Source organism: Carex rostrata, chromosome 11, assembly GCF_964058835.1.
Source record: "Carex rostrata chromosome 11, lpCarRost1.2, whole genome shotgun sequence".
NCBI classification, from domain to species: domain Eukaryota; kingdom Viridiplantae; phylum Streptophyta; class Magnoliopsida; order Poales; family Cyperaceae; genus Carex; species Carex rostrata.
In genome coordinates, this window is record NC_135928.1 from 9874908 (window position 1) to 9880802 (window position 5895).

General features: G+C 33.5%; 1 pseudogene across 1 annotated transcript; it reads right to left on the reverse strand.

Moving 5' to 3' along the window:
• Positions 1–860: 860 nt before the first annotated feature.
• LOC144562290 (UDP-glucosyltransferase 29 pseudogene) lies at positions 861–2441 on the reverse strand (annotated as a pseudogene). Its single transcript, XR_013514040.1, has one exon. The product of XR_013514040.1 is annotated as a UDP-glucosyltransferase 29 pseudogene (transcript).
• Between the last annotated feature and the right edge of the window lie 3454 nt (positions 2442–5895).

Below are 5895 nucleotides of genomic sequence, written 5' to 3' on the forward strand. Positions count from 1 at the left end.
TAGTAGAGAAGTTGAATTTGATAATTAACGAAAAAAAAAGTTGTCCACGCCTTGTAGTACCACACGAATTCAACGTGTGCCTATGTCCAATGCTCAATGTATTCCCTTTTTTTTTTAATTTCTACGACTGAAAAATTTTGTTCACAATCTTTTTTATATTTTTATCTGAAATCCGTAGGTATATTCATTGAAATTAAAGGGCCAATTACATGGAACAGTTACTGGTAAAAGAAGGAATTCTAAGAAACTGATAAAAACTATCCCGACTCGAGCTGAGATTTTCATCATAGTAGAAAATATCGGCCGATACTGATACGGATCGGTCTCTGATCCTGAGCTGATCCTCACGTAGCAAATTATAAAGAAAAAAAAAATCCCAATCCTGAGCCGATCCTATTTAGCCGATACTCCGATCCCGTATCAGTATCGGCCGAATCCGATCCCAATACCGATAATTTCTACTATGATTTTCATCCTGTTTAGAAGAAAAAACTACTTATTACTGATTATATTATTACTGATTATAGCTAGATAGCCCCTAAAAAATCCTACTAGTCAGTCCTACTTATTGTTTTTATTCCAATCGAACTGATTCCACAATTAGTCAATTCATCCAGCAAATTACAAACAACTTACAACAAGTACAGTAAATTACAAAATTCTTCTCTATCAATATAAAAAATTCTTCTCTCTGTCAATATCCATCTAGAATCATTGATTTTTATAAATAAAAAATTCTTCTCTATCAATATAAAAAACAAACAAGTACAGTAAATTACAAACAACTTACAACAACTCAAGATTTTATTAATGAAAACAAATACAAAAAATTAAACACAATAGTACATACTAATTTCTGTGGAAGAAATCTATTGCAAATTCAAATTAATACATAGACTGAGTACAACACATAAATATAAGAGCACCAGTAAAGAAGTGCATAGTACGATCGATCAGTTCTTCTTGCTATATTATATTTGCCTATGCTGCTTGAACATTGCTCACAAGCTCCAAAATCTTATCAGACAAAATTCGAATTTCATCGTCCTTCCGAGTGCGAATCACCTCACCTAGGTCTTCAGCATTTTTCCTGACATTCTCTCCGATCTCTGACCAGAGAATTTGTTTAATTGATGCAGCCACGTCTTTTCCAGTAAAATTCCCGAGGCCACGTTGCGGGATTTGTACTCCTATACCGAGGTTTACTATCAGCTGAGCGTTCATCGGTTGATCCCAATCCATTGGCAGCGCTAACATGGGAATGCCAGCGTGCATTCCTTCAATCACCGAGCTCCAACCACAGTGTGTTAAGAAGGTGCCAAGGTTAGGATGAACCAGAATCTTTCGTTGCGGGGCCCATGAGGTGACCACGAGCCCTCTATGTGGACCTACTCTCTCCTCCAATCCATGTAGCAACTCCTTAGCTGCTATTTCATTTGTTTCTTCACTATCACCTTCTTCAGTACTCTTTTGTTTGATCTTTGGAAAGCGAGCAACCCAAATAAAGAAAGCACCACTGAGCTCCAAACCCTGAGCAAGTTGCTCCATCTCCTTGTAAGACATGAAACGCTCGCTACCAAATGACACAAACACCACAGACCTCTTTTCTCTCTGGTCTAACCAGTGCATCACTTTTTCTGCCTCCTGGTAATCACCAGGAGAAACGCTGCCAATGTCTGGAATTAAGGGCCCTGTCGGAACCACCTCCTTCCCGAGAAGTGTTGAGAGGTAGTCTATGTATTTCGACTCAACTTCACGAAATGACCTTGCGATGACAAAGTCTGCGAGCTGAAAAGAACGAACAGCAATATTGATTATTCGTCGAAAATTCTGTTCGTCTCCCGCGGACCCCTTCTTTTCTCTTAGATTATCTTTGGTCTGATGGATTTCAGAAAATGGGAACTCTTTAGCTGGTGAAAAGTAACCATACATAGCAAAGGACATCGCAACGGTACAACCGATGTACAACACAGCTGGAATATTGCGTTGGCGTGCTTGTTTTGCTGCCCAAGGTTGAACAATATCAAAAATAAGGAGGTCAGGTTTTACTGTTTCTAGAATTTGCGCAAAGGTTTCTTCAGACTCTGAGAAGGCACGACTAAGTATCGGATTTAAATGTGATGGTAAGTGTTTTGTGGTATGCAAATGAGGAGGTAGCCCTGCTGATTCTGGGAGGTGAAGCTCTATCAGGTTTATGCGGGTTTGAGGTGGTGAAAGCAGGTGAAGATTTTCTCTAATGGATTCTAGAATGATAGGAGTTGAGCAAAAATGAATAGATAGGTTGTCCAGCTGTTGAGTTAGCCTCTTTCCTAGCTCAAGGTAGCGGTTTGCATGGCCATGGGCAAGCCATGGTAGCATCAGCACATTAAGGCTCTTCTTTGTGGAATTATCCATGGACTAGATACGAAGGTGCAAAAATATGGGACGAGGAACAAGGCGAAGAGGTTGTGCTCTACTTATATTAGATCGTATTTGATTTTCTTGAGCTTTACTGCTCGTGCATTGAAGATTTGGGTTGTCCGGATTCTAATTAGTCGGTCCGGATTGGAACAAATTCTGTTACACCAAAGGATGCCGACTCATAGTGCAACTTTTATATTTGGAAGCTAGTAGTCTTCCAACTCCAATCTTCAAAATATTCTCTAGATATTTTCAAAAATTATATAAACTAATGAAGAGAATTTAGTAAACTTCAATACTAAATTCTGTAAACTAATTCAACAAATCTTATCAACATATGTGTAGTCTCCAATAACCACTTTAACTTCCATTTCAACCTCCACTTTAACTATTTTAACCTCCACTTCAATCTCTACTTTAACCTCTACTTTAACAACTTTAATTGCGTTGACTGTGACCACTTTTAGACCTTTGAGCAGATCCACATCTAAAAGATCTCTAACAGTTTTCAAAACTAATAAACAAGACTACTTTAAAATTATGGAAATAGATATATGTAAAAAAAAATTAAATTTTTATTCAAATTTTTTTTTTCAATTTTTTTTTTCAATTTTTTTTCCAAATTTTTTAAAAAAATCTGTATTGGACATAATTAACACTAGGTGGGACCTCAAATTGAAGATGCCATTGCATTTGGCCGGCTACTTCTTAAATCCCTAATATTACGTACTATTCAAATAAGAATGAGATTGAGTTGATGGGGTTTCAGAGAATGTGTAATATCTTGTGTGAGCAAGTTAACTGAAAAGACAGAAACTCAAGACAAGATCTTAGATGAACTACAATTGTATGAAGGTGAAGAAGGTTCTTTTGGAAAAGACATTAATTACGCGCCAAACAACAAAGGAGAAACAAGAATTTTGATCCACGTAATATTTACATTTCAATAGTCTATAGTGACTGGGATGGTAATTTGTAGTGAGAAGATATGTTTAAATTTAATAGAGAATTTGAATATATATATATATATATATATATATATATAGGATTTGGCTAATATACTAGTATAGTGCCCGTGCGTTGCACCAGAGACATATTATAAGATTTAATAGAATATAAATAGACTTTTTATTTGACATGCATTTACACAAAATAAAAAAAAAACTAAATGAAAATAAAAGAGAAATTGAAAAAAACGAAAATCCAAATAATAAATAACAATAAAATAAACAACAACAAATGAAAAAAAAGATCAAATATAACATGATTTTTTTACAAATATCATTGCAATTTAATATCTAATTTTCTCCACAAGCGAGATAGGTTATTAAACGATTTAGAGGAGATGATATGTGAAGAAACAAATTTAAAAAATATATAATTAAATGATTCAAATAAAGATTTTTTCTACATATATATTCTTCATGAAAATTATTTTAACAATAGAAATTTCTCTACATATCATTTATGTACACGAAAGTTCTAGATATTATTCACTTTCTCTTTAGATCAGAAAGATCTATTGTTTTTGTCAGCACAAGATCTGATATTTATCCATTCACAGAAATACAATAGCCCTAAACAAAATACAGAAAAATATGATTGTTTTCATTTTCATTGTCAAAACTATACAGGAAGAGGAGAAATGAAGGAATCAAATCCTCTGCTCACCGGTGGGCAAAATTTTCTTGCCATATATGAAAACTAACCAATCCTAGTCTGCCACGTTTTGGACCTCTCAATAATGGTTTTCACAATAATTAAATACTTGGTCTGTCATTAATATTTCTAAGCATAGAAAAATTGACTCACGTGGTCAACAAAAATAAAAAAACATAAAAAATCAAGTTTTTCTTTATGAAATCTCCATTCTTATATTATGATACCACAAGTAAAATAAATTTATAACAAATTACCATAAGATATTTTTTTATGAAAAAAAAAGTAATTTATATAGAAGAGATGCATGTGCAATTTGAGTTATAAATTTTCAAATATAAATGAAAAAGTAAACTTTGAACATTTTATAGCACAAATTTTGAGAGAATTTTGAACTTTAAAAATTATTATTAAATAATATAAGAAAATTGATTAAATACGTCAGATTTTTAAAGGTCTAGAAGGCTCTGAGTTAGTGATTTGAATTAAAACTTTGAAGCTGAATTAGTGGTTCCAACTTAAACTTTGTACCCAATTACTAACTCAATTTCAAAATTTAAATCCGAGTTACCCACTCAGTGCCTGTTAAGCCATAAAAAAATTAACGTACGGAATCTATATTCTTATATTATTTAATAATAATTTCTAAAAATAAAAAATTCTCTATAATGTTACGACATTTTGTAGCAAAATTCACTTTTTGTTTATATTTGAATTTTTTTAACACAAATTATACATTAAATTTGTTATATTGAAACTCTCCTCTGTATAACTTCACATAAAGAATACCTTGTGATATTCTTATTATTAATTTTTTTATATTCATTATAATGATTATTCTCTAGATAAATTGTGGTATTAATAATTATTTCATAAAAGACATTGGATTGTATTTTGAAATATTTGTTCATTATGTGAGTTAATTTTTCGGCATTTAAAAAACTTTCTATATAAGTTAGTTGTTCGCACAAAAGCGTGCACACAAAGTTTCAGGTACAGCTAGCTGTACCCTTTTAAACCGTGATTGAGCTTTCGTATTAGGTTGAAAGTGCACAACCTTTGTCCGATGGTACAATCAGGTATCGATCCTCAGGGACGATACAATTCAAGTCTAGATCACTGCTTATCCTAGTTAGGTACTAGAAGTGAAAAGTTTGGTTTGAATTCGTTTCAAGTTTCTAAATTCAACAACAGAGGATAACAGAAAATAAATGTTGGTTCAAATTGATTTAAAATGAAGTTTCTAGGGTTTCAGATTTCATCCTCAACCTTGCCTCTCTAGACCTTCACGCGACCCGCATGCTATCGCATGCGACCCTTGTGACACGACCCGCATGGTCTTCCATGCGACCCGCGTGGTCCTCGAGTGAATGCAGCATTGAACCCGTTTCTGAGTTATTTACTTGTGAAAGGATCTATTGACCGTACCTAAAGTTCCTGAACCTCAACTCTCATTTATTGGCTTAATGAACCTAGTAAGGAATTGCAATTTCACCTTCTTAGATCTACAACCTCAAACTTTCATTTGCAAGTGTTCAATCTAAGTCATTTGATCGATTTGCTAAAGGTATCCACTATCTCTCAATAGATGGAAATCTCACCTCTCGGTTCAATTGATCTATCTTTTCAGATCCAAGACCTACCTCAAGTACTTGATCAAATTGCAAGAAATATCAAGGTCTCAATATTAGAAGAAATGCAAGAAACATTCAACAATAGACAACAAGATTCAATCAAACAATCACAATCAAGCAATGAAAGAATAATACTCAATCAAACGAACACAAGAGCAACTCAAATTCTAATTCAATGCATTACAATCAAGGTTTTAGATTA